The sequence below is a fragment of the Rhinoderma darwinii genome, chromosome 11 (assembly GCF_050947455.1).
Source record: "Rhinoderma darwinii isolate aRhiDar2 chromosome 11, aRhiDar2.hap1, whole genome shotgun sequence".
NCBI classification, from domain to species: domain Eukaryota; kingdom Metazoa; phylum Chordata; class Amphibia; order Anura; family Rhinodermatidae; genus Rhinoderma; species Rhinoderma darwinii.
Window position 1 is genome coordinate 74,720,244 of NC_134697.1, and position 9,258 is coordinate 74,729,501.

Consider the following 9,258-nt stretch of genomic DNA (forward strand, 5'->3'; position numbering starts at 1 on the left):
TAGATCCTGCCAAGCCTGCCTTGCTACTGTCCGAGCTGCCACAGGTAACCTATATGAACTATAGACTCTGACCTGCTCCCTGTTGGCCAGCTGCCATACCGCCAAGGCGATATGGCCCAGTGGGTCCACGAACCCTACAAGACAGTATGTTCAGGCCATGGACCCTGCTGGTCGATCCAAGAACATGACAACGTCACAAGAGATGTGGGCGAATATGCTAGACCTCCGGTCTCTACAGGACCAACTCCTCCAGGCCTTGAACATTCTCGCACGTCGGCAGGAGGCACGAGCTGCTGTTCCTCTTACTACACCTCTTGGCAGTGTTGACCCACGTTCTTCTTTGCCAATTCCGGACCGCTATGATGGAGACGCAGGTACCTGTCATGGATTTTTGAACCAGTGCAAGATCCACTTCAGCCTATATACTAGGACATTTTCGTCTGACGGCACAAGGGTCGCTTTCATCATCTCTCTCCTCACTGGCAAGGCTCTTGCATGGGCGAACCCTATCTGGGAGAGACAAGGACCAGAGACCCGTGACTTCCAGGGCTTCCTCCGGACTTTTCGCATGGTGTTTGAGGAGCCTGGACGGGTCTCATCTGCAGCGGCTTCCTTGATTAACCTACGCCAAGGAGACACCTCCGTGAGCGAGTATGCCATCCACTTCCACACCCTGGCGGGAGAACTGTTATGGAACAATGAGGCCCTGGTGGCTGGATTCTGGCATGGACTGTCTCCTAAAATTAAGGACGAACTTGCCGCTCGAGACCTGCCATCTACTCTGGATGACCTCATCCTTCTGTCCACCCAGATTGATATGCGGATCCGAGAACGCCTCCAAAAGGTTCGTCGGGAGAGAGGCCTTCCTAGTCTGGTCCCTACTTTGCAGCAACCCCTGCTGTCCTCAGATGTCGATCCTCCTAAGGAGTCTGTGGTGATGGACCAGTGTAAGCTATCCACCCAGGAGAGACAACGCAGACGCACTTCGGGACTCTGTCTATATTGCGGCCTCGGTGGCCACCTTGTGTGCCTGTGTCCCCAAAAATCCCAAAACCTAGGGTTTCTAGGAGAAACAATCTTGGGTAAGACAGGACTTCTGTCTAAATTGTCCGTACCAGTGACCATAGTGTCTGGCGAGAGAACGCATCAGGTCTCTGTGTATCTGTACTCTGGATCCGCTCCTAATTTCATCCGTAGAGACCTGGTGGATCTTCTTCAATTACCCCCTGTCACGAACACCACTCCCGGCACACGTGACTTGGATGCTACTGTAAAGGGGAACTCCGCTTGTCCACTCTCCCTAGTACACACACCTATCGCAACAGGCTAATAACGAGTTAAAGCGCACCCCAAAACCAGTTCACACATCCACACAAAACGCTGCCACCACTTGCCGTATTAGGCCGACAAGAGCCTCCTCCTGGTAACGCACACGTTCACCCAGGCACACACTGAATCTAAATAGCATTCAACAGATTATGCTTTTCCTCTTCGAGGTTGTGGGTAGGTTTAGAGCAGCAAGGAACAAACTTATTAATTTTAAGGTTTAATATACGAAAGTACAGTGCTTACAAAAAAGGTTACAAAAGATGATGTAAATAAAATGACATACATATAAGCAAAACAGTTACAAAATAAAAGGGAATAAAGCAAAGAATAACAGACCTCTTACGTATTGGATAGGTTAGAGATCCCACTGAGGAGAACAGCTTGAATGTGGACAGAACTGCAATGTGGTCGCATCTCCTGTGGTCTGACACTGTGTATTTCTTGGTATGCCACTATAAAGGGTCCAAACAAGACCCCTCACCCCTCCTCCTGGTCAGGTAGAAGGAGGATGGCTAATTACATGCAAAACAGGGAAAGTTGTCGGACACAATTCTAATCGGTCATAACTCTTTATATGAATCTCGTAGCCAGATACTATGTCCGACAAGTTCCCGGGCATATTTTAACCAACCCTGGCATACCAAACATGACTATGAAATATTAATAATTGTAACCAACATTCAGTTCTGGGGTTTCTCATGGCCGAGAATCCCTGCGCTTGAGACCCAAGGAGCGTCTGAGGTCCTGGATCATATACACCTAGCTGGAACAATATGAATTATGACAGGGGGGGCTTTGAAGGATTATATTTATTTTGTCCCATACAGCCATTTCTGTAGACATGTGGGTACTGGAGTCTCTCTGTCTGGCTTCCAAAGTATTGATTATATTAGCACCCAGGTGTGATGGGAGCCCCACAGAGACAAAGTTGGTCCTGGTGTTGTCATGCAAACTAATTTGATTATGTTTCTGGAAAAGGACACCCTGATTATCCCCCACAGTCAGGACATTTACCTGATGCATGGGCTTTAAAACATAACTCATGACACCTCTCCCTTTTATAGATGGCATGGGAGATTTATTCACAACCTGAAAATAAGGAATATTACATCCCCCAAGGACTGGTTTATCACACACCCCCCCCCCCTGGAGAGGCCGTTGATGGTTGCATCAGTGAATGGACTACCTCTGCCAGACCCAGTTATAGTTGTGACCAATCCGGTGAGACTCCAAGTGGGAGCTCTTCACTCCGAACTCCTGTTGTTCTATGTCCTATCCAAAGCCATTAACCCTGTGTTGCTTGGTCTGCCTTGGCTCCGACTACATGCCCCAGTGCAGATTCGTTCGGTCCAGCCTTCTCTGCCTCGATCATTGGCAGGATTGCCTGGTCATTATGGTGCATTTTCGGATGTCTTCAGCAAGAAGGAGGCGGAGACATTGCCTCCACACTGGGCGTATGACTGCCCTATCGAGCTGATTCCTGGTGCATTCCTTCCCCGTGGTCGGTTATATCCTCTCTCCTTGCCAGAGACTCTGTCCATGTCCGCCTATGTGAAAGAGAACTTGGAGAGGGGCTTCATATGGAAGTCTTCCTCCCCGGCAGGAGCCGGGTTCCTCTTCGTCAAAAAGAAGGATGGTTCTCTTCATCCTTGTATTGACTACCGAAGTCTCAACCAGATCACGGTGAAAAATAAATATCCGTTGCCACTGATCTCAGAACTGTTTGATCGTATACGTGGTGCCAAGATGTTTTCCAAACTAGACCTGCGTGGTGCTTACAACCTAATCCGGATTCGCCAGGGTGATGAATGGAAGACTGCATTTAACACCCGTGATGGACACTATGAATATCTAGTAATGCCCTTCGGCCTGTGTAATGCTCCCACGGTCTTCCAGGAGTTTGCTAACTAAATTTTTCATGACCTCCTCTATGTTTTTGTAGTAGTCTACCTTGATGATATCTTGATTTTTTTCTCAAGATCCTATGACGCATCAGAGACATGTCCGTCACGTTTTGCTGGGGTTAAGGGAGAATCGTCTGTACGCTAAGTTGGAAAAGTGTGTGTTTGAAAAAGATGCTCAACCCTTCCTGGGCTATATCATCTCGAATCAAGGTCTCAAGATGGATCCTGAAAAGGTAAAGGCTGTTCTGGAATGGCCACGCCCTCAATGCTTGAGGGCCATACAGCGCTTTTACCCTGTTGGAGGGTGGTATCGGAGAACAGAGCGAGCGCCCTCCATTTGCATAACGGCTCTTATGCTGCGGTAGCTATTGATTGCAGCAACTGAGGGGATAAATGGATGGGACAGTTGTGAATATGTATATAAAATAGGCAGCTGAATACAATTTACAGTATAGTAGAGATTTTACTGATTGCTTAGATTACTCATGTAGTAGTCTAAATACAAATTAAATAGCTTACAGAAAGTGATTAGTTGCTCAGTTTTTCCTGAAAATACCCCCCTAAAAATACAGAGATCACAGACAGGTATTTTTGTTACTTATGCTTTCACGATTTTTTAAAACAAATATGTCCTCTGGAAATGTAAATCGATGCACCCCCTTTCATCAAACATCTTCAAATATATGCAGCATAATTTATTCTAAGACTGCTTACACATTGAACCAATTCATGTTAAATTCCCAAAAACATCTGCCTAATGCAAATTAGAATGTGAAGTGACAGTTCAATAATATTTCCAGGTAATGAATTGGAAGGAATAAATAAGTAAATAACGCCTACCTGAACATGCTGGTCTATAGCAGATGGCAATATCTCCTAGGAAATGGCCAGGTGCATGGGATGGGCTCAGTATGTGATGTAGTGGCAATAATAAAGATTTGTTGCAGACAACAACAGAGGGCCTGGTACTTAATTTAACTTCAATTCTTAGCAGTGAACCGTGGCTTGGTAGTATTGCTTGGTGCTGACTACATCTAATTCCACCTGCAATTCCAGATCATATTTTTCTGTTTGCAGTTTGCCCAAGAAACTATCGGCACACAGATCCATTAAAATGAAGAAGTGTGACTTTGCATTAATGTGAGCATTTCTTTCAATTAGTAATCTGTATTTATATTTTTCTCAACACAAAAGAATTCAAGGTGACCCTGACCATGTAATATGAATTATAATGGTGCACTGGATTATTATCAAAAACGTGCTATTCAGATAATTATCAGTCTGCATCTGCTGTACTGTCTTCGTTCCTTATAATTGGTTTGCATCCAATACTCCAGGCCAGGTATCAATACCATTTTTAAGCTAAGCAGAGTACCCTGCCTTTTTCATTCGGGATAAATTGCTTGTGCTTCCAGCTCCGGCTGTGATAGGATCAGGTGTCTCTTCCTCTGTAGTTGATTGATGTTGATGTGGAAGGCATGCCACGAATAAAGGAAGAGTTGCACTGGTCTTAGATGCTTTACTAGCAAATGTACACACAGAAAAAAAGCTTGACTAAGCTTGAGAAATGTTTCAGTGGCAGCTTTTATCTCAAGTAGGTTACTCTATGACAAGAGCTTCATGACAGAGATAATTGCTTATTATTCAACTTTTCCAGCTGCTGGGTTGTAGAGTCCCTGCTTCTATTCTCTAATCCACTATAATGCACAGCAAATACACAAGTCTCTCTTAGTTAGAAATGCACTGAAGAACTGTAAGCAGCATAAAGTAGGTTGTTTTTCTTAAATTCAGCCTTGAGAAAAAGGGAGGCATAGAAGTGGCTTAATTTTTACCATTGAGTTTTTATGGCTGTTGTTTTATTTATCCTCCTGTTATATATATTTTCCTGAGTAGTGCAGAAATGGGGTTAAAGGGGATGTCCGACTTGACTGTCAGCATGGAGCTATCTGCTTTCAGTGTTAGCCGTCTTTATTATTATTGCTGTGTACGGCTCACATTGAAAACAGATAGCTCTGTGCTGACAGTCAAAGGGGGAAGGGGGCTAACAGATAGAGAGAGCAGGAGGAAATGGAACAATTGGAAACTGGACATAAAGCTACTCTGTATTAGCCATGACAGAGAAGGGGCTGGGTTATCTAATGCACTGAGCCAGGCAGCCAGTACTATCATCATGTCACCAACACACAGAGAGGGGGGCTACTTGCATCCTGAAGCTGTGTCGACACATCACAGCTAAGGGGAAAAGCTCCACTTCCAGGACCACATCATCAGGGCAGGGAAATCTGGACATCCTTGCAGTTTCCTAACCAATTAGGAACATTTTCTGTCGTCGGACAACCTTTTAATATAATTTATGAATTTCCTGTTGTTTATATATCACCTATATTTTTCACGGGGCTGTACAGAGAATGTTGTTACTCACATAAGCCCCTTTCCTCAATGGGGCTCCCAATGTAAGTCTGTCCCCTATATCACACAAGTACACATTATGGCCATTTCATAGGATGCCAACTACCTGTCCATAAGAGAAAATCGGAGCACCTGGAGAACTTATTTGGGACTTTGTTTAACGTCTGCTTATATTAGGGAACTGCAAAAAAAACAAGTGTTCATTGTGTGTGTGTGGTTCCAAAAGTAAAATTTCACTTTAAAGTTGTTGACTTGAGGATGCCCTTCCTCTTAGCTAGAAGAAATGTGTGAGCAAACACGGCTTCTCATGTCCATAACAGCTGGTTATTCAGGAGAAATTTACCCACGCTGGCTTCTATTTAAAAACAGATCCTTTTCAATATAGAGCCAGAACATATAAAGGTTTTACTATGCAGCAACCTATAATTTTCAAATAGTCTTTTCAATACAACGTGTTGTGTGCACATGTCGATTGAAAAGCCAAAAAGTATCCCTTAAAGGAAGTAGGTTTAAAAGGCTTGCATAATTACTTAAAAGGGTTTGTCAAGGTGACACATTTCATTATGGGGATGATCCCCAAATGCGTTTGGTTTGAAGGTCAGCAGCACGTTGATCACAGATTATGTGTAAGCAAAATGTACATTTGTTAGTAGTATTAGATTTTAATACATGAATAATATCATTGAAGGATCATACCCCAATTAATCATAACAAAAAAATGTGTCCTTTTGGTAACATCTTGGACTTAGTACTGGAGTACAGATTTAGCCATTTTTACCTTGACAACAAAAGCCATTGACAAGTCATTGAAAAAGTTAATATAAAGGATCTTGCCACTGAGTATTTAATGTGTTAAAAGTCAAGATAAAGATGGGGCTACATGTATATATATATATATATATATATATATATATATATATATATATATATATGTATATATATATATATATATATATATATATATATATATATAGAGAGAGAGAGAGAGATAGATAGGTCCAGAATTATTTTGACAGTGACACAAGTTTTGGCATTTTAGCTGTTTACCACAACATATTGAATATACAGTTATATAATCAATATGGGCTTAAATTGCAGACTCTCAGCTTTAATTTGAAGGTATTCACATCCTAATTTGAGGAAGGGTTTAGGAATTACAGCGCTTATGTAGCTGCCTCTTATTCAAGTGACCAAAGGTAATTGGACAATTAGCTCAAAAGCTATTTAATGGGCTGCAAGGGCTATTCCCCCATTAATCTATCATTAATTAAGCAGGTAAAAGGTCTGGAGTTGATTACAGGTGTGGCATTTGCATTTGGAAGCTGTTGCTGTGAACCCACAACATGAGATCAAAGGATCTCTCAATGCAAGTGAAACAGACCATCGCTAGGCTTAAAAAAATGAATAAATTCATCAGAGAGATAGCACAAATGTTAGAAGTGGCCAAATCAACAGTTTGGTACATTCTTGAAAAAAAAGTTCTCATGAACTTCAAAAGGCCTGGATGTCCAATGAAGACAACAGTGGTGGATGATCACAGAATCCTTTCCATAGTGAGGAAAAATCCCTTCACAACATCTACCCAAGTGTAGAACACTCCTGGAAGTAAGTGTATCAGTATCTAAGTCTACCATAAAGAGAAGACTTCGTGAGAGCAAATACAGAGGGTTCACCACAAGGTGCAAACCATTAATCAGCCTCAAAAATAGAAAGGCTAGATTAGACTTTGCCAAACAATATGTAAAGAAGCCAGCGCAGTTCTGGAACAGCATTCTTTGGACTGATGAAACTAAGTTCAACCTGTACCAGAGTGATGGGAGGAAGAATGTATGGAGAAGGTTTGGAACGGCTCATGATCTAAAGCACACCATATCCTCTGTAAAGCATGGTGGAGGCAGTGTGATGGCATGCTGGGGGCAGTGTGATGACATCTGCATGCTTGGCTGCCAAAGTCACTGGATCACTAGTGTTTATTGATGATGTGACTGAAGACAGAAGCTGCCGGATGAATTATGAAGTGTTCAGGGATTTACTTTCTGCTCAGATTCAAGCAAATGCAGCAAGGTTGATTGGACGTCACTTCACAGTACAGATGGACAATGACTCAAAACATACTGCGAAAGCAACCCAGGAGTTTAAGGCAAAGAAGTGGAATATTCTGCAATGGCCAAGTCAATCCCCAGATCTCAACCCGATCGAGCTGCATTTCACTTGCTTAAAGCAAAACTTAAGGCAGAAAACCCGCAAACAAGCAACAACTGAAAACAGCTGCAGTAAAGGTCAGGCAAAGCATCACAAAGGAGGAAACCCAGCGTCTGGTGATGTCCATGGGTTCCAGACTTCAGGCAGTCATTGCCTGCAAATTATTCTCTACAAAGTATAAAAAAAACACATTTTATTTATGGTAATGTTAATTTGTGCAATTACTTTTAAGCCCCTGAAATGAGGAGTCTGTGTAGAAAAATGGCTGCAATTCCTAAACGTTTCACAGGTTATTTTTTGTTCAATCCCTTGAATTAAACCTGAAAGTCTACACTTCAATTGCATCTCAGTTGTTTCATTTCAAATCCAATGTGGTGGTATGCAGAACCCAAATCATGAAGATTGTGTCACTGTCCAAATATTTCTGGACCTAACTGCACATGATAGACCAGCTACAGTAAATATTCATATTTGCAGATGTACTAATGTCTATCAGATGCTAAGCTAAGGTCAGTTGTTTTACCTAAATGCCTATCCAAAGATAAAGGTCTCAATTTTAATACAGTTAAGGTTAACCAGGTTCATGAGCAGATCAAAGAGCACTGTGGATTAAATATCTAAATGATAACAGAGAATGATGAACAATTTTTAGTTGAAGTTTCAATTTAAAAGATGAGAAATAAATCACTGGTGAGATTGAACATGAAGCTGAAGATATACAAGAACTATAGATGGGAGGCAAAATAGATGATTAGGTTTCATTAGGCTGCAATTGTAACAGTATTTTCATAACCATATATATGAGACTGTTGTAACACCTAGGGGCTTATTCATTTATTCTACAATCCAATAACTTTTCACTCAGAAAATAAAAAGGTTTTTCTAATGGGCTTTCTGATCTGTATCTACTTCTGTATTGGGTGTCAATAGTAGATAAATGAAGATAAACAGCAATAGTTTTGTCTCTTGTCTCTTGTCTCTTGTAATACCGTGTTTATTTTGTGAAATATTGAAAATAACTTTTAATATTAATGTAGTTCACATGTTATTTTTATTTTGTAACGTTGACTGAGGCCATTATAGGCTTGATTGTAGGTTTGATTCATGCTCAGAATCGGACATATGTGCCAATGTTCACTTTTGGCATATCTTTGGCTGGGATACATGACTATTTGCATTTCAATACAATTGTTCAAAACAAAATGTAATTTTTTTAAGATCAGATGTGTGCAACTGTTGTAAACATTTAGGCATACGTTCAGCGGGACTGTTTCAAACAGCTGTGGCTGCATCCATGGTAGCTTATACATGAAAGTGTAGTGGATGCTGCCATATGGGTCAAGCAGGACACTCACCATTCAGGGTACACTTTTTAAGTCTGCCCTTAATGAGAGTTTAGAGAGCATGCTCAGTT